The sequence below is a fragment of the Triturus cristatus genome, chromosome 4_1 (genome assembly GCF_964204655.1).
Source record: "Triturus cristatus chromosome 4_1, aTriCri1.1, whole genome shotgun sequence".
NCBI lineage: Eukaryota > Metazoa > Chordata > Amphibia > Caudata > Salamandridae > Triturus > Triturus cristatus.
In genome coordinates this window covers 18,618,204-18,637,830 of record NC_140585.1, presented here as the reverse complement: position 1 = coordinate 18,637,830, position 19,627 = coordinate 18,618,204, and the positions used below count along the sequence as shown (strand labels likewise).

Sequence of the window (19,627 nt, the reverse complement as noted above, 5' to 3'; positions counted from 1 at the left end):
AATAATGTCCTGCCTTTGGAGTTCATTGGCACAGTTAAAAATTCTATAGCAGCTATGCAGATTTTACAAACGTCAGTGAACCATGAATTAAGGGCGTGTAATGGCCGCTTTCAGTCTGATAGACCAGCGGCTCCAACATTTGGTAGGGGAAATTATAGGTCACACATAGATTTTGTATTGGTTTCCATGAGCCTATGGTTTATAATAATTGATTTTAAAATAGACCATAGAATAGAGAGTGATCATTTCCCCCTCCAACTATGGTTACATCCAGAGCCTTTTATATCTAATACAAACATGGAAGCCATGCTAAATAGCCCCGCTGGAGAATTCCAGGTTACAAACAATAGGCGTGCTATAAAGTGGCCCTATATCTTGGCCAAAGAAGAAACGATGGTAAACATTTATAATACTTTTGCTGATATATTTGAAGCATGCCAAATGCCTGCTTTAGGCACCCAGGATGTTTTAGATCTACATTATAAATTAGTAGATGCACTCACTCCTCATTTAAGCAAAATCTATAAAAAGGATTTGAACCAGAAAGATAATCACTTAGAGATAGCAAACCAATGGTATAACAAGGATTGTCGTGTAGCCAAGACTGATCTGATTCAGGCTGTTAAATCAAAGAATCTCCAGGGAATCCAAAATAGTAGACGAGCGTATAATAAAATATTGGCCCAAGCAAAAAAATCATGGGACGATGCGCTTTGGGATGACCTTTTAAATGCGGCCAATCGGAAAGATCAGGGCACATTTTGGAATCTAATCTCTAAAGGAAATAAAAAAGGCAGATCATCCAGGGATATCTACCTTAATGAAAAAACTTGGTGTGATCATTTTTCTAAATTATATTGTAATACTAATGAGGGGATGGCTATGGAGGACCAGGAGACTAATATATCAACTGATAACACCCTTTTGCACTTTAGTCTAGAAGAAACTGTTGAGGCGCTACAGGCTATAAAAATGGGCAAAGCCCCTGGTCCTGATAAAATCCCTGGCGATTTGCTAAAGCATGATATAGAAGTGTGGGGACCCTATATTAATTTTTTATGTAATTCTATAGTGGCCGGAACATCAATTCCCGAATCCTGGAAAGGGGCTGAATTTGTAACAATTTTTAAGAAAGGGGATCGTTATGATCCGGCCAATTACCGCCCTATAAGTTTAATAGATCTTTTACAAAAAACTTTTGCCAGACACATTTTAAACAGACTTTTAATATGGATAGAGGGGGCACAGATTTTGTCTAAATACCAAGCAGGATTTAGGTTAAAAACCAGCACGGTTGACCAGGTATTTAGATTTATGTGCATTTGCTGGAAATATATTAATATAAGGAAGGGAAGTTTGTATGTAGCATTTATTGATCTGAGGGCCGCTTTTGACCTTGTACCCCGCAAACTACTGTGGTCCACTCTTGAAAATATGGCAGTTCCTAGTGAGTTACTAAAGGAATTAATTAGACTACACACAGGGAATTATGCTAGAGTTAGATGGGGTAAGGGAGGAGAAATTTCAAAAGCTATCCCTGTGGGTCGGGGTGTACGTCAAGGTTGTGTGTTGGCGCCCACACTCTTTTCTTTATATGTTAACGATATACCCACCTACTTAAGAGATTGCAAACATGACTCCCCGAAATTAGGAGATGAGGCGATCACCGCATTACTTTTTGCTGATGATACAATCCTCATCTCACAAACCCCACAGGGTCTTCAAAACCTAGTAAATACTTTTAATAATTACTGTGTGGAGAAGGGGTTAGAAATAAACTCATCCAAAACAAAATACATGTCCATAAACCCTCAGAAATCTTTTAGAAAGAATCTGGCCTTAAATAATCAAAAATTGGAGTATGTGGAGAGCTTTAATTATCTGGGCATTACGCTGGATAGCATGCCTTTTTGGAAGGGACAGTTGGAAAAAAGTAAATTAACTTTGAAACAAAATGTATTGCCTATCCTGAAGGTGCACGGCAGTAGTCAATCTAAAGCGATTACGCCGGCACTAGAATTATTTAAAGCAAAGGCTCAATCGGCGGCATTATATGGCGCCGAGGTATGGGGCCATTCCTGCAACAATACTTTTAAGAAGGAATAAAATCTCTTCATACGCAGGTTGCTTAAAATACCAACAAGAACCCCGATAATTCCAGTGTTTATGGATATCAACCTTAAAAGGACTGATCATCAAGCCACACTAAGGCCATTACTTTATTGGGTTAGATTATGGACAACCCCTGAGCTGAGTGACTATAAGAATGGATTGATGGAAATAATTAAAATTGATGAGTACAAAAATATTACATGGTTAAAACATATTTCCCAGTGGTTTATAAGGCTAGGGTTCTCCCATTTTTGGGAAGAACCCCAGAATATGTCACCATCTTCTAAAAAACTTTTGAAATCTGCTTTTTGGACATATATTAAGGATGAAGTTTTCTCCAGTTCCTTATTAGGTCCATTGACGCAGAGATTTTTGATTATTAAGGATACTCCTGCACTCGAACAATTTATGGACGAGATAAGACCCCCCCTTAGCAAAAACATTATATTTACAATTTAGATATGGGGTCTTGCAGACTTCTGTAAATACTAGCAGCTGGAGGGGCAATGATGCTACAGGATTGTGCACTCTTTGTTCCCAAAAAGCAAAAGAAGATGACGCCCATCTACTGTTTTTCTGCCCAGCTTATAAAAAACCAAGGAACCGATGGATTAAACCCTTATGTAAAAATATGGGGTTTAGGTTCATTAAAGAGGCAAAACGCACATTTAGTCAAATACTTCGCAACCTATAGTGTTTAGTATAAGTAGATTCCTATTTAACGTGTACCTTATAAGGAATCAGATAGGTTGCAAGTTGTAACACACACAGGCTGGTTATACCATTACCTGGCCTGGTTAGACACTATGAACTTTATCTATTCCCCCTTTTTAATATGTATTTGGGAATTGTTTTAAAATATTATCTGGCTTTTTAATTAATTTATAATGAATGTTTTGTTTTTAGCATAGCTGGGATATAATTCATTGTGGTTTGACCTTCGTATGTATTATCTGGAATTTGGATTGTGTATCTGTACATGTTATTGGTAGTGTTTATGTATGTTGCTTTTATGACAATATAAGTCGAAATAAAGCTTTGTAATTGAAATTGATAGGCAATGTTGATGTTGCATCACTACGTTTTGGGCCCTTGCCTGTCACGGGTACTTGGGCCTCCCACACAAGTGAGGCACCATTTTTACCGGGAGACCCAGGGGAACGCTGGGAGGTGTGAAATTTGAGTGAGCCCGGTGATGCCACAACTTTCCCACCCAAAAAAGTGTGAAAAAAGTGATTTTTTCAGCTATATTTGAGGTTTGCAGGGGATTCTGGGTAAGGAAACGTTGGGGGATCCATGCAAACCATACCTCCCTGAAAGCCCCCGGGTGTCTAGTTTTCAGAAATGTATGGGTTTGGTAGGTTTCCCTAGATGGCCGCCGTGCACCGGGCCAAAAACCCAAGAGACCCCCTTGCAAAACCTGGTGGTTTTGAGATAGGCAATGTTGATGTCGCATCACTACGTTTTGGGCCCTTGCCTGTCACGGGTACTTGGGCCTCCCACACAAGTGAGGCCCCATTTTTACCGTGAGACCCAGAGGAACGCTGGGAGGTGGGAAATTTGAGTGAGCCCGGTGATGCCACAACTTTCCCACACAAAAAAGTGTGAAAAAAGTGATTTTTTCAGCTATATTTGAGGTTTGCAGGGGATTCTGGGTAAGGAAACGTTGGGGGATCCACGCAAGCCATACCTCCCTGGAAGCCCCCGGGTGTCTAGTTTTCAGAAATGTATGGTTTTGGTAGGTTTCCCTAGATGGCTGCCGTGCACCGGGCCAAAAACCCAAGAGACCCCCCTTGCAAAACCAGGTGGTTTTGAGATAGGCAATGTTGATGTCGCATCACTATGTTTTGGGCCTTTGCCTGTCGCGGGTACTTGGGCCTCAAACACAAGTGAGGCACCATTTTTACCGGGAGACCCAGGGGAACGCTGGGAGGTGTGAAATTTGAGTGAGCCCGGTGATGCCGCAACTTTCCCACACAAAAAAGTGTGAAAAAAGTGATTTTTTCAGCTATATTTGAGGTTTGCAGGGGATTCTGGGTAAGGAAACGTTGGGGGATCCACGCAAGCCATACCTCCCTGGAAGCCCCCTGGTGTCTAGTTTTCAGAATTGTATGGGTTTGGTAGGTTTCCCTAGATGGCCGCCGTGCACCGGGCCAAAAACCCAAGAGACCCCCCTTGCAAAACCAGGTGGTTTTGAGATAGGCAATGTTGATGTCGCATCACTACGTTTTGGGCCCTTGCCTGTCGCGGGTACTTGGGCCTCCCACACAAGTGAGGCACCATTTTTACCGGGAGACCCAGGGGAACACTGGGAGGTGTGAAATTTGAGTGAGCCCGGTGATGCCACAACTTTCCCACACAAAAAAGTGTGAAAAAAGTGATTGTTTCAGCTAAAATTGAGGTTTGCAGGGGATTCTGGGTAAGGAAACGTTGGGGGATCCACGCAAGCTATACCTCCCTGGAAGCCCCCGGGTGTCTAGGTTTCAGAAATGTATGGGTTTGGTAGGTTTCCCTAGATGGCTGCCGTGCACCGGGCCAAAAACCCAAGAGACCCCCCTTGCAAAACCAGGTGGTTTTGAGATAGGCAATGTTGATGTCGCATCACTACGTTTTGGGCCCTTGCCTGTCGCGGGTACTTGGGCCTCCCACACAAGTGAGGCACCATTTTTACCGGGAGACCCAGGGGAACGCTGGGAGGTGGGAAATTTGAGTGAGCCCGGTAATGCCGCAACTTTCCCACACAAAAAAGTTTTAAAAAGTTATTTTTTCAGCTATATTTGAGGTTTGCAGGGGATTCTGGGTAAGGAAACGTTGGGGGATCCACGCAAGCCATACCTCCCTGGAAGCCCCTGGGTGTCTAGTTTTCAGAAATGTATGGGTTTGGTAGGTTTCCCTAGATGGCCGCTGTGCACCGGGCCAAAAACCCAAGAGACACCCCTTGCAAAACCAGGTGGTTTTGAGATAGGCAATGTTGATGTCGCATCACTACGTTTTGGGCCCTTGCCTGTCGCGGGTACTTGGGCCTCCCACTCAAGTGAGGCACCATTTTTACCGGGAGACCCAGGGGAATGCTAGGAGGTGGGAAATTTGAGTGAGCCCGGTAATGCCACAACTTTCCCACAGAAAAACGTTTTAAAAAGTTATTTTTTCAGCTATATTTGAGGTTTGCAGGGGATTCTGGGTAAGGAAACGTTGGGGGATCCACGCAAGCCATACCTCCCTGGAAGCCCCCGGGTGTCTAGTTTTCAGAAATGTATGGGTTTGGTAGGTTTCCCTAGATGGCCGCCGTGCACCGGGCCAAAAACCCAAGAGACCCCCCTTGCAAAACCAGGTGGTTTTGAGATAGGCAAAGTTGATGTCACATCACTACGTTTTGGGCCCTTGCCTGTCGCGGGTACTTGGGCCTCCCACACAAGTGAGGCACCATTTTTACCGGGAGACCCAGGGGAACGCTAGGAGGTGTGAGATTTGAGTGAGCCCGGTGATGCCACAACTTTCCCACACAAAAAAGTGTGAAAAAAGTGATTTTTTCTGCTGAAAATGCGGTTTGCTGGGGATTCTGGGTAAGGAAACGTTGGGGGATCCACGCAAGCCATACCTCCCTGGAAGCCCCCGGGTGTCTAGTTTTCAGAAATGTATGGGTTTGGTAGGTTTCCCTAGATGGCCGCCATGCACCGGGCAAAAAACCCAAGAGACCCCCCTTGCAAAACCAGGTGGTTTTGAGATAGGCAATGTTGATGTCGCATCACTACGTTTTGGGCCCTTGCCTGTCACGGGTACTTGGGCCTCCCACACAAGTGAGGCACCATTTTTACCGGGAGACCCAGGGGAACGCTGGGAGGTGGGAAATTTTAGTGAGCCCAGTGATGCCACAACTTTCCCACACAAAAAAGTGTGAAAAAAGTGATTTTTTCAGCTATATTTGAGGTTTGCAGGGGATTCTGGGTAAGGAAACTTTGGGGGATCCACGCAAGCCATACCTCCCTGGAAGCCCCCTGGTGTCTAGTTTTCAGAATTGTATGGGTTTGGTAGGTTTCCCTAGATGGCCGCCGTGCACCGGGCCAAAAACCCAAGAGACCCCCCTTGCAAAACCAGGTGGTTTTGAGATAGGCAATGTTGATGTTGCATCACTACGTTTTGGGCCCTTGCCTGTCGCGGGCACTTAGGCCTCCCACACAAGTGAGGCACCATTTTTACCGGGAGACCCAGGGGAACGCTGGGAGGTGTGAAATTTGAGTGAGCCCGGTGATGCCACAACTTTCCCACACAAAAAAGTGTGAAAAAAGTGATTTTTTCTGCTAAAAATGCGGTTTGCTGGGGATTCTGGGTAAGGAAACTTTGGGGGATCCACGCAAGCCATACCTCCCTGGAAGCCCCCGGGTGTCTAGTTTCCAGAAATGTACGGGTTTGATAGGTTTCCCAAGATGGCCACCATGCACCGGGCCAAAAAGCCAAGAGACCCCCCTTGCAAAACCAGGTGGTTTTGAGATAGGCAATGTTGATGTTGCATCACTACGTTTTGGGCCCTTGCCTGTCGCGGGCACTTGGGCCTCCCACACAAGTGAGGCACCATTTTTACCGGGAGACCCAGGGGAACGCTGGGAGGTGTGAAATTTGAGTGAGCCCGGTGATGCCACAACTTTCCCACACAAAAAAGTGTGAAAAAGGGATTTTTTCTGCTGAAAATGCGGTTTGCTGGGGATTCTGGGTAAGGAAACATTAGGGGATCCACGCAAGCCATACCTCCCTGGAAGCCCCCGGGTGTCTAGTTTTCAGAAATGTATGGGTTTGATAGGTTTCCCAAGATGGCCACCGTGCACCGGGCCAAAAAGCCAAGAGACCCCCTTGCAAAACCAGGTGGTTTTGAGATAGGCAATGTTGATGTCGAATCACTACGTTTTGGGCCCTTGCCTGTCGCGGGTACTTGGGCCTCCCACACAAGTGAGGCACCATTTTTACCGGGAGACCCAGGAGAACGCTGGGGGGGGAAATTTGAGTGAGCCCAGTGATGCCACAACTTTCCCACACAAAAAGTGTGAAAAAATTGATTTTTTCAGCTAAAATTGAGGTTTGCAGGGGATTCTGGGTAAGGAAATGTTAGGGGATCCAACCAAGCCATACCTCCCTGGAAGCCCCCGGGTGTCTAGTTTTCAGAAATGTATGGGTTTGGTAGGCTTTCCTAGATGGCCACCGTGCACCGGGCCAAAAACCCAAGTGACCCCCCTTGCAAAATCAGGTGGTTTTGAGATAGGCAATTTTGATGTCACCTCACTATGTTTTGCGCCGTTTCCTGTCGCGGGCTCTAGGCCAACCCACACAAGTGAGGTACCGTTTTTCTCGTAAGACTTTGGTGAACGCGGGGTGGGTGGAAATTTGTGGATCCACGCAGATTCCGGAACTTTCCACAACAGAAATTTCGGGAAAATGTGTTTTTTTTGACAATGTTTTAGGTTTGCAAGGGATTCTGGGTAACAGACCCTGGTGGGAGGCAGTCAAGTCACCCCATCCTGGATTCCCCTGGGTGTCTAGTTTTCAAAAATGTATAGGTTTGCTAGGTTTCCAAAGGTGCCCGCAGAGCTAGGGTTCAAAAACTACAGCTAGTCATTTTGCCAAAAAAGGGTCATTTTTCACTGCGAAATTGAGGTGTGACCAGGTTGCGTTTTGCGCCGTTTCCTGTCGCAAGCACTAGGCCGACCCACACAAGTGAGGTACCGTTTTTCTCGTAAGACTTTGGGGAACGCGGGGTGGGTGGAAATCTGTGGATCCACGCAGATTCCGGAACTTTCCACGACAGAAATGTGGGGAAAATGTGTTTTTTTGGACAATTTTTTAGGTTTGCAAGGGATTCTGGGTAACAGACCCTGGTGGAAGGCAGCCAAATCACCCCATCCTGGATTCCCCTGGGTGTCTAGTTTTCAAAAATGTAAAGGTTTGCTAGGTTTCCCAAGGTGCCAGCAGAGCTAGGGTTCAAAAACTACAGCTAGTCATTTTTCCAAAAAAGGGTCATTTTTCACAGCGAAATTGAGGTGTGACCAGGTTGCGTTTTTCACCGTTTCCTGTTGCGGGCACTAGGTCGACCCACACAAGTGAGGTACCGTTTTTCTCGTAAGACTTTGGGGAACGCGGGGTGGGTGGAAATTTGTGGAACCACGCAGATTCCGGAACTTTCCACGACAGAAATGTGGGGAAAATGTGTTTTTTTGGACAATTTTTTAGGTTTGCAAGGGATTCTGGGTAACAGACCCTGGTGGGAGGCAGTCAATTCACCCCATCCCGGATTCCCCTGGGTGTCTAGTTTTCAAAAATGTATAGCTTTGCTAGGTTTGCCAAGGTGCCTGCAGAGCTAGGGTTCAAAAACTACAGCTAGTCATTTTGCCAAAAAAGGGTCATTTTTCACTGCGAAATTGAGGTGTGAACAGGTTGCGTTTTGCACCGTTTCCTGTCACGGGCACTAGGCCGACCCACACAAGTGAGGTACCGTTTTTCTCGTAAGACTTTGGGAAACGCGGGGTGGGTGGAAATTTGTGGATCCACACAGATTCCGGAACTTTCCACGACAGAAATGTGGGGAAAATGAGGTTTTTTTGACAATTTTTTAGGTTTGCATGGGATTCTGGGTAACAGACCCTGGTGGGAGGCAGTCAAGTCACCCCATCCTGGATTCCCCTGGGTGTCTAGTTTTCAAAAATGTATAGGTTTGCTAGGTTTCCCAAGGTGCCCGCAGAGCTAGGGTTCAAAAACTACAGCTAGTCATTTTGCCAAAAAAGGGTCATTTTTCACTGCGAAATTGAGGTGTGACCAGGTTGCGTTTTGCGCCGTTTCCTGTCACGGGCACTAGGCCGACCCACACAAGTGAGGTACCGTTTTTCTCGTAAGACTTTGGAAAACGCGGGGTGGGTGGAAATTTGTGGATCCACGCAGATTCCGGAACTTTCCACAACAGAAATGTGGGGAAAATGTCTTTTTTTTGACCATTTTTTAGGTTTGCAAGGGATTCTGGGTAACAGACCCTGTTGGGAGGCAGTCAAGTCACCCCATCCTGGATTCCCCTGGGTGTCTAGTTTTCAAAAATGTATAGGTTTGCTAGGTTTCCCAAGGTGCCCGCAGAGCTAGGGTTCAAAAACTACAGCTAGTCATTTTGCCAAAAAAGGGTCATTTTTCACTGCGAAATTGAGGTGTGACCAGGTTGCGTTTTGCGCCGTTTCCTGTCGTGGGCACTAGGCCGACCCACACAAGTGAGTTACCATTTTTCTCGTAAGACGTAGGGGAACGCGGGGTGGGTGGAAATTTGTGGATCCACGCAGATTCCGGAACTTTCCACGACAGAAATGTGGGGAAAATGTGTTTTTTTTTACAATCTTTTAGGTTTGCAAGGGATTCTGGGTAATAGACCCTGTTGGGAGGCAGTCAAGTCACCCCATCCTGGATTCCCCTGGGTGTCTAGTTTTCAAAAATGTATAGGTTTGCTAGGTTTCCCAAGGTGCCCGCAGAGGTAGGGTTCAAAAACTACAGCTAGTCATTTTTCCAAAAAAGGGTCATTTTTCACTGCGAAATTGAGGTGTGACCAGGTTGCGTTTTGCGCCGTTTCCTGTCGCGGGCACTAGGCTGACCCACACAAGTGAGGTACCATTTTTCTCGTACGACTTTGGGGAACGCGGGGTGGTTGGAAATTTGTGGATCCACGCAGATTCCGAAACTTTCCACGACAGAAATGTGGGGAAAATGTGTTTTTTTTACCAAGTGTTAGGTTTGCAAGGGATTCTGGGTAACAGACCCTGGTGGGAGACAGTCAAGTCACCCCATCCTGGATTCCCCTGGGTGTCTAGTTTTCGAAAATGTATAGGTTTGCTAGGTTTCCCAAGGTGCCCGAGGAGCTAGGGTTCAAAAACTACAGCCAGTCATTTTTCCAAAAAAGGGTAATTTTTCACTTCGAAATTGAGGTGTGACCAGGTTGCGTTTTGCGCCGTTTCCTGTCGTGAGCACTCGGCGGACCCACACAAGTGAGGTACCGTTTTTCTTGTAAGACTTTGGGGAACGCGGTGTGGGTGGAAATTTGTGGATCCACGCAGATTCCGGAACTTTCCACGACAGAAATGTGGGGAAAATGTGTTTTTTTGACAATTTTTTAGGTTTGCAAGGGATTCTGGGTAACAGACCCTGGTGGGAGGCAGTCAAGTCACCCCATCCTGGATTCCCCAGGGTGTCTAGTTTTCAAAAATGTATAGGTTTGCTAGGTTTCCCAAGGTGCCTACAGAGCTAGGGTTCAAAAACTAGAGCTAGGCAGTTTGCAAAAAAAGGGTACATTTTCACTGCGATATTGAGGTGTGACCACGTTGCATTTTGCGCCGTTTCCTGTCGTGGGCACTATGCCTACCCACACAAGTGAGGTACCATTTTTATCAGGAGACTTAGGGTAATTCAGATTTGTAAAGGAACTGTTATTATCTATTGACTTTTGATGCATTTCTGCTTTCCAAATGAAAGATATTGTGTAAAAAAGAATTCATACTAAAAAATGACTGATAATTCTCATGCTAGTATGAGTATTCCCAATTTCAGAAATGTGCAAATATCTACTGTTTCTAAACTCTATATTTTGTTCCCATTTCAGAAATACATAGGTGTCTTTCATACCAATTTTTCCATGTACACTTTTTTACGGAATAATTACTATATACCCGGTACATAATAAAAAACCATTGCAAGTTACTACTCAGTTTTTGGCTCTGGGTTCGTCGGGTTCTTGGTGAACCTACAAGTCCTATATATCCCCACAGCCAGTAATGTCCAGCGGAGGCAACGGTATATTGCTTTCAAAGAGCTGTCATAATTAGAAGAAGTTACAGGTGAAAACGTTGACACAAAAGGCTGTTTTTTTCAACTAATTTTCAATTTATCCTATATTTAACTGTTTGTTTCTATAAAAAAACCTTGATGGATTTACACAAATGACCCCTTGCTGAATTCAGAATGTTGTCTTCTTTTCGAAAATGTATAGCTTTCCAGGATCCATTATTGCTTTTGTACCCATTTCTGCCATTAACTGGAAGGAGGTCAAAAGCACAAAAAATAGCAAAAATAGGCTATGTCCCTGAAAAATGCCAAAACTGTGTAAAAAATTTTGGGTTTCTGACAAAAGTCTGGTATCCCCGAAAAGCTGGGAAAATTGTGATTTCAACCCCACAAACCCTTTTTTGATAACATTTGCAGGGAAAAACCCAGATGCTTTCATTTGCAGCCCGTTTTTCCAATTTTTCCGAAAAAAAACAAACTTTTGCAGTATTTTGACTCTTTTCTGTGACCCCTCCAGGGGAATCCACAAACCCTGAGTACCTTTAGAATCCCCATGATGTTGGAAGAAAAGGACGCAAATTTGGCGTGGATACCTACTGCGGTCAAAAAGTTACAGGGGCCTAAGCGCGCACTACCCCAAATAGCCCAAAAAAGGCCTGGCACAGGAGGGGGAAAAGGCCTGGCAGCGAAGGGGTTAATGAGAAAGGCTGAGTGGTAAGCCTTAAAATCGGGAAAACGAACTCCACCCTCCGACTTCGGACATTGGAGCTTAGACAGGGTAATACGTGAGTGTTTCTTGTTCCATAAAAATTTTACACAAATAGAATTAACTTGCGAAAAATATGAAAGGGGAATGCGAATGGGTAACATGGACAATATATAAAGGACATGGGGAACAATCATCATTTTTATAGTGTCTAATCTGCCCCACCAAGAAAGAAATAACGGGGACCATATAAGAAGCAATGCTTGAATTTTAGTAAGTAATGCCGCAAATGTGTACTTGATTGTGGCGTGTATGGACGTAGAGAACCAAATCCCTAGTTATTTGATTTTTGTGGGGCACCATGCAAAATTAGTATCCTGAAACATATATTGATAACATAATGAGTTCAGGGGCAGAACCTCTGTTTTAGAGAGATTTCACTTATATCCAGAAATGCTAGAGTAAAGTCGAACCTCATCCAAAAAGGGAGGAAGGGATGTGAGAGGGTTGGACATATAAATCAATATATCATCAGCATAGGCTGATAATTTAATTTCTACTGAGTTATGTGAGAAACCAGAAACATGAGCATTAACTCGAATACGCTCAAGGAAGGGTTCAAGGCACAGAACAAATAACAAAGGGGAAAGAGGACAGCCCTGACGAGTCCCACGAGATAAAGAAAAAAACTTGGAAAAATGATTATTTACAAAAATACTAGCCCGGGGACAGGAGTATAATAATTTGATATAGGAAATAAAAGTTGAACCAAAACCAAACCAACTAAGGGTACGAAACATAAATTGCCAATTAATACGGTCAAAGGCCTTTTCAGCATCAAGAGAGAACGCTGCAAGAGGGGATTTGAATTTCTTTGCATGCGCGATAATATTTGCAAACATTCGTGCATTATCTGCTGCCAATCTACCCTTAATGAAACTTACCTGATCAGTCCTAACCAATAAAGGGAGAAGATGCTCAAGACGGATAGCAAGAATCTTTGCAAATATTTTACAATCATAATTAATCAATGAGATAGGGCGATCGTTTTTACTTAATGAGTGATCCTTATCAGGTTTGGGAATGATGATTATTAAAGCATCCATAAAGGATCCAGAGGCCTTGGCATCCCTAATAAAGGAATTAAACAATGTCAAAAGTTTAGGAACAAAAATTGATGCAAAGGTAGAGTAAAATTCGACCGAAAAGCCATCCGGTCCTGGAGCCTTTGATTTTTTTAGGGATTTTATGGCATTAAGAATTTCTTGGGCGGTAATATCACCCTCCAAGGCTTCAAATTCTTGTGGTAAGGATGGAGGGGAAGGGAGGCCAGAAAAGAAAATATCTAAGTTTTGACTAGACGGGTTTGTGTCATCAGAATAAAGGGCCTCATAGTAATTATGAAAGATATTGGCAATATCATCATCAGAGGACACCAGGCATTTGGTGGATTCATTTAAGATGGGACCAATATTTTTACGTTCAGATTTCATTTTCAAATAATTAGCCAACATCTTACCAGCTTTGTTTTGGCCGCCATGGTATTTGGATTTAATTTTGAGGAGAATATTACAAGCTTCAACTGTCGCAAGTTTGTTAAGCTCAGATTTGGCCTTAATGAGGTCGTGTAAAGCCGAGGGCAATTTAGACGTGAAATAATTATGCTCCAGTAGTTTAAGCTGTTGTAACAAAGCTAAGTATTTATTTCGAGCAATTTTCTTTTTCCTAGAGACATAAGAAATAGCAAATGCCCGAAATGCGGCCTTAAAAGCATCCCAATTATTGGGAACAGAGGTTGATGAGGGGTTATTAAACATGAAGAATTCATTGACAAAGGAAGTAGTTTCTTGTATGAAAGTAGAATCCGATAATAAAACAGTATTGAGTTTCCAACGACTAAATTTTTGGGAGGTTAACGAGAGATCCAAAACAGAAAGTACTGGTGCATGATCTGAAATGAAAATTGACCCAATCTACGACGATTGGATCGATGGAAGCAGGGATTTACTAACCAGAATATAATCAATCCTAGAGCGTGTATGGTGTACATTGGAAAAAAACGTAAACTCAAGAGAATCTGGATTACATGTCTTCCAAACATCAAATAGAGGACGAGAGGTGATGGCTGATTGAAAAGCTTTATGGGATTTGTCAGGATGAAATTTGGACTGAGATTGTCTATCAGAAAATGGATCTAGCCATTGGATAAAATCACCTGCAATAATAACATTAGGACAATCAAGGGAGGAGAGTAGGACCTTTATGTCATGCCAGAACTTGGGGTCAGGTTTGACCGGGCCATATATATTCAATAAAACCAAATCCTTACCATGTATAACAACCCTGGCCATCACCCATCGTCCATCAGCATCATTTTGCGTAGAAACAATTTGCACAGATAAAGATTTATGAAACAGTATAGCTACACCCCCTTTTTTACTAGAAGCAGGGGAATACACAACTTGGCCTACCCATTGTCTTTTAAGCTTAAGTGATTCTGCTTCAGTACAATGTGCTTCTTGAATGAAAGACACCTGAGAGTTTAATTTAGATAGATGAGAAAGTACCTTTTGCCTTTTGACGGGGTGGCCCAGACCACGAACATTCCATGTAACAAAATTACACATAATGAGGGATCAGGGGGGAACAATACGGAAGAAGGTGATACACTTCAAGGAAACATCTAAAAAAAAAGAGACATCAAGATTGATCAAAATAGGAATAACAACCACAATATACAATAGAACAATGGACAATTCCAAAAGACAAATGCAATAAACAACACAGTATCAAATACATAATAGGACAAACTGACGGGAAAAGTAACAGAGCAAAGAGATGAAAAGAAGATAGAAAAAGAAGTAAAAAAAGATAGACCAAGGAAAAATATCCAGATCTAAAGAGAAACAACAATACAAACAAATGCATGGGGCACAACAGCACCAGCAAGAGATGACGTGACAGAGAAAAAGATACAAATATAAAATCCAGAAACAGCCGAATTAAAGGGGAAAACAAAAAGACACAAGGACATTAAGTAGAAGGAAAAGAGCCAGCCGCAGCACGGGAGGACAGGTTATGGAGAAACGACTTCAATTTGAGAGGGTCATCAAAAGACCGAGTGGAGCCATCGTGAGTGATTTTACACAGACATGGATGTAGAATACCATATCGAACATTCAACTGTCTCATTTGCGGACGAAGCGCCAGAAATTCCTTCCTTCGCATGTTGGTAGCATTGGATACGTCTTGTGAAATAAAGATGTTATGGCCAGACCAAGTAAGGTGACGCTTCAACTTGGCAGCTGATAGGACTCGCATTAAGTCGGTAAATTCCAAAAACAACATGATAATGCCTCTAGGCTTAGAAGCATTAGGTTGAAGACGACCAAGTCTATGTGCACGTTGAATGTTCAAAGCAGGTTCCGGGGAAATGTTTAAAAGTTCAGTCAGAAATTTCCTCAGAAAAAGGAGCAAATCAGGACCCTCCAAATTTTCTGGTAGGCCATAAAGGCGTAAATTGTTACGTCGATTACGATTTTCAAGGTCCTCTGTGTGTAGTTTAAGACACTGAATTTCCTGTTCCAAAATTGGAATTTTAGTAGAAATGTCCTGCACGTCGCTAATACGTTACTCCATATCAAACACCTTAGCTTCCATAGTAATCCACCGATCCTCAATTAGCTGAAGCTTCTCATTAGTAGTGGCCATAAAAGATTTAAGACCCCTCACCTCATCCAAAATAGTATCCAGGACAGGATGTTGAGAGGACAGAATGGGTGAGGGAGGGTCATTCTTGGCTCTTTTAGGCTTGGTACCAGAGGAAACTGCTCTAGCCGAAGTAGAGGTCTCACTAGCCATCTTGAAACGGAAAGGCGGTCGAGACGTGATCTTCAATAAAGATTTGCGTCTGGCCATCCGTCAAAAAGAGACACCTCACTCCACAAAGAGCCTCCAGGGGCCAGAGAAAAAAAATAAAAAATAAAAAAGTCACCTTCCGTCAGCCCTCTAGTACTAGTTGACACTAGTGGGCAACACAGCGTCGTTGTTGAACAAGAGACTAGGAAGTATGCCAATAAAAAATCAAAAAAAAAAAAATTAAGGTGAACACATAGTTGGTAGGAAGCTAAGAGCCATATATAGGATAGAAGATTGCAGCTGGCGCCATCCCCCAAATAGCTCTCAAAAAATTGAAGCTAAAAATAACCTGCTGCGACTGAGGAGGACAGAAATATATGTTGTGCCTTCATCTGGGCATGATAGCGTGCTGACAGACAGTTCTTACGGCAATATAATCATGAATGTTGAGGAGGAGGATGAAAAAGGTAAAAAAAAATGTTGCCGTGCGCTAATTATTAAAGCGCCGGATTACCTCAGAATGACCTGCAACTTCATAGGCAGCCATCGCAAAATGGCGGCCGTTATCGGCGCTGCACTGAGAGGACATCACCGCCGCATCCACCAGGCTCGTAGAAGAAGATTCGAGGATCGGAATGGGGCCATTCCTCGCCCGACCCTTCAACAGCCGTACGCCATCCTCGAAGTGCAGCGCACCTCGCTAGAACTGGCTGTAATTTGCGAAGTTTCTCCGCGTACGAGCGGAGCTCAAATCTCAGCCGCCATCTTGTCGTGGTGCGAGACCACGCCCCACATTGACGGAGTTATGTTAGGTTATTTTATGCAGATTTGTAGATCGCACTATCGCACTGGAGGATGTCCTGGCATTGAGCAGGTGTGATACACGCCACACTGAAGGCATAGTGAGACCAGTCAAAAAGCCAGATCTTCCGCTTCCTGTGGAATTCAAGAACTAAGGAGGAGACTCTAATTTGTAGTGGCCGGTCGTTCCATGCTTTAGGAGCAATATAGGAGAAGGCTTGACCACCAGATCTGATTTTCCGTTTGCCTGGTACATGTCCAAGTAGGTGTCCAGATGAGCAGAGGAGGCTGTGGGGGTTTGTGAAAGCAGATGCAATTGTTGAAAACTATAACAGTGGGCACGCTGTACATATCATTGAGTGCCCATGAACAATAACGATGGCCACAACTGCTTTATAACGAGGACTCAAGCCCAAAAGAGGACATATGGACTAGAAGATATTCTTGGTTTTTAGCAATTGGATAATGTGGATGTGTATATATGGATATCATATCAATGTTTTACATTTTTATCAAAGATGGTATGCTTTGGAAAATTATAAAAGTAAAAAGAAGTAATTACAGGTTTTTGTCTTTGGGACACTGTTTTATACACATGGAGTAAAATGTCTTTGGTTTTATGAGATGTCTGAGTGGAGTGACTGTGGGATGATTGTATTTGAGTTTTAAATGAGGGATGGTTGGGGGTATATAATTCAATTAAGGACAATGGTCTGCACTATGTGATGTATATTATGTCATATCAATATGATTACAAGTATTATTAGCTTATGAATTTGAATATGGTGTTATACTTCAATAAATTTACAATGTATTGCTATATTGAACAATATTTTTGACTGCAGACATTTTGATTTAGTGCAAGTGGGAGGTGGGTGTTTCTTTTGTTTACTTGTTTATTCCCATGTTCCGCTTCTCTATCATGTTGCTGGGGGATCCTTTCTGTTTGATACTGATTTGCTGTAAGATCTTAGCTGGGAATGGTAGCAGGGATATCAGTCTGAGGTTGATGAGCTTTTTAGGGTCAACAGAGGGTTTCTACATCAAAGGGAGGACCGTTGGGTGTTTTCAAGCATCTATGTCAATGATTCTGTTGCAGTTTTGGCAGGTTGGTCTGGGGGTGGTGTGTTTGAGTGGGACGGGGATGCTGATCTTGACAAGGGCATAGTCTGTCCAGGTGACTGGTGTGGGCTCATCAACTCAGATGTTCTCACCACCACAGAATTAGTATGGTGAAGAAAATTAAACTATTGAACTATCCTATGTATTTAGCACATTCTCTAGAAATTAGAGGATCTTCTATTGCCACTGAAACATAAACCAAGTTTTTCGCCTTATTTAGGGTTTGGCAGATAAGGACCTCTGTCACAACATGTTTAATGTCCTGTCTGCCATACGTAGAGTTCCATGGACTATAATGAACTTTTATACAGAGGGAGGGACATTTGCCATGTTACTGATGGACTACCTTGTCCGCCAACCTCTAAATAAGCTTCTTGGGGCCTAAATAGATTTGACCAGATAGGATACTCTGTGACAATCATGACAGATATCCTGTCTGCTCTCTATTAAAAATGCCGTAGGATATAATGGCAGTCGTGGCCAGCATGGCTAGCAGGTGGTGGGGTGGGGGAACGGGTGTCAGGCAGGAGTATGTGGGCGGGTTTCATGCAGGGCCAGGTCCCTCATCTTCTATGCTCCTGCTCTCCTGCCTCCAATAGGAGCAGGAAGCAGGCAGCTAGGCTCCCTCCCCTAGACCAATCACAACGCTGCATTGCAGCCCTCTGATTGGTCTGAACGCCGTGACACAGCGCCCAGCCAGGGGCTCGAGGGGTGGGCATGTTCTCCATGCAGGCTGAAATGCAGCCATCATGCAGAACACGAAAGTGTGCATGACTGGTTTGGGTGGGCAAACCACTCCTCCACTGCCCTGCTTGGAAAGCAGAGCAGCCCCAAAAGCACCCACCCACCGCAAAGCGTCTGAACATGAAACATAAAATAACAATAACTCTAAGTTGTTGTCATTTTATGTTTCACACTGCTTAAGAGCAGTGGGGGCGACGCTCCTCCATGATAGAGGAGGAGCCACCCCTGCAGAATGGAATTTCAAGTATCATTGGCTATAATGCACTTGTAGCATCTGCAACATTTGTAATAGAGCATCCCATTCATCCTAAATTACGGTATGCTCACCTCTCATCTTTGTCCATAGATGACACGGAGGGGCCACCGCTTCCACATCTCTGAGCAAAGCCGGCGCCACCTGCGCAGTGGTTGTCGCCAAAGCTAGGGCTGCTCTCAGTTATGATACGAAGCAGGCTTCAGTAGCATTGTTACCAAGCCAAGAAATCAAAACAAGCACAAATGGTTGTAAAAATACCAATGTTTGCAATGTGAACAAGGAATGGGTTTATATGCTATTAAACAAGAAGCATCTTTTGATTTCGGCAGATGGCTATGCTTCTCTCCTGAAGCAACATGGCCAACCATAAGCCACCTATGGGAAGAAGCAAGAGGGGGCATATAGGCATCACTCCTCCAAAAGACCCAGTCATGCACACAATGCCTAGTCTCTGCACATCTTTCCTACACACGCTGCAAATGTACTGCTCACAGTGCACATTCCCCTACACTGTCCACCACCTCTTCGCAAATATCGCGAGAAACATCAACCACATCTACCTTATTGTGCAATTAGGCTCCACACGCCGATGTTGCAACTTCAACATGTTGCCTACATATAGGGTAGAAGCCATTTCACTTCCTTTTTCCCACCACCAATGACAGCCCAGCAAATTCCTTGGTGGGTTATGCCAACTAACCTTCCTGAGATCCCTCTCTGGTGTCAGCAGCTTTGAAGTGACCCCTTGGATAAATACAATCAGTAAAACTCACAAACATATACCTTCTTGCTAAGATATTGCGCCCACAATATGTACCTTCATGGAAATGGGGTAGTGCATGATGAAAAGGTCCAGGTAGTCCAACTGAAGGTCACTCATGGATTTTTCCAGGGCTTTCCGAACCACCATATCAGGTGAGAAGAACCTACACCAAAGCTGCACAAAAGAACCAGGAGAAAGGTAAGTCTTCGTCTTACACAATGTAGTTAATCTCCCGCTTGTAACATATTTCACTTTTTAGCTTCAAGCCAATACAGCTGATAACAGTTTATATGGTACAAAATGCCCAATACGGATAAACCTAGTATATATATATAATATATATATATATATATATATATATATATATATATATATATATATATATATATATTACCTACTGGCGATAGCCAGTAGGTAGTTATAGTTAGGACCACGTTTCCATAGGAAAACCTCAACATTCTATTTTGAATAA

At 43.6% G+C, this 19,627-nt stretch overlaps 1 long non-coding RNA gene across 1 annotated transcript in view; it reads right to left on the bottom strand.

Moving 5' to 3' along the window:
- The window catches only part of LOC146839327 (uncharacterized), a 34,684-nt gene extending 15,410 nt beyond the window's left edge, over positions 1-19,274 (bottom strand). The window contains exon 1 of the long non-coding RNA XR_014980676.1: positions 19,210-19,274. This is a non-coding gene — a long non-coding RNA (uncharacterized LOC146839327). The remainder of the gene's footprint in view (positions 1-19,209) is intronic.
- Between the last annotated feature and the right edge of the window lie 353 nt (positions 19,275-19,627).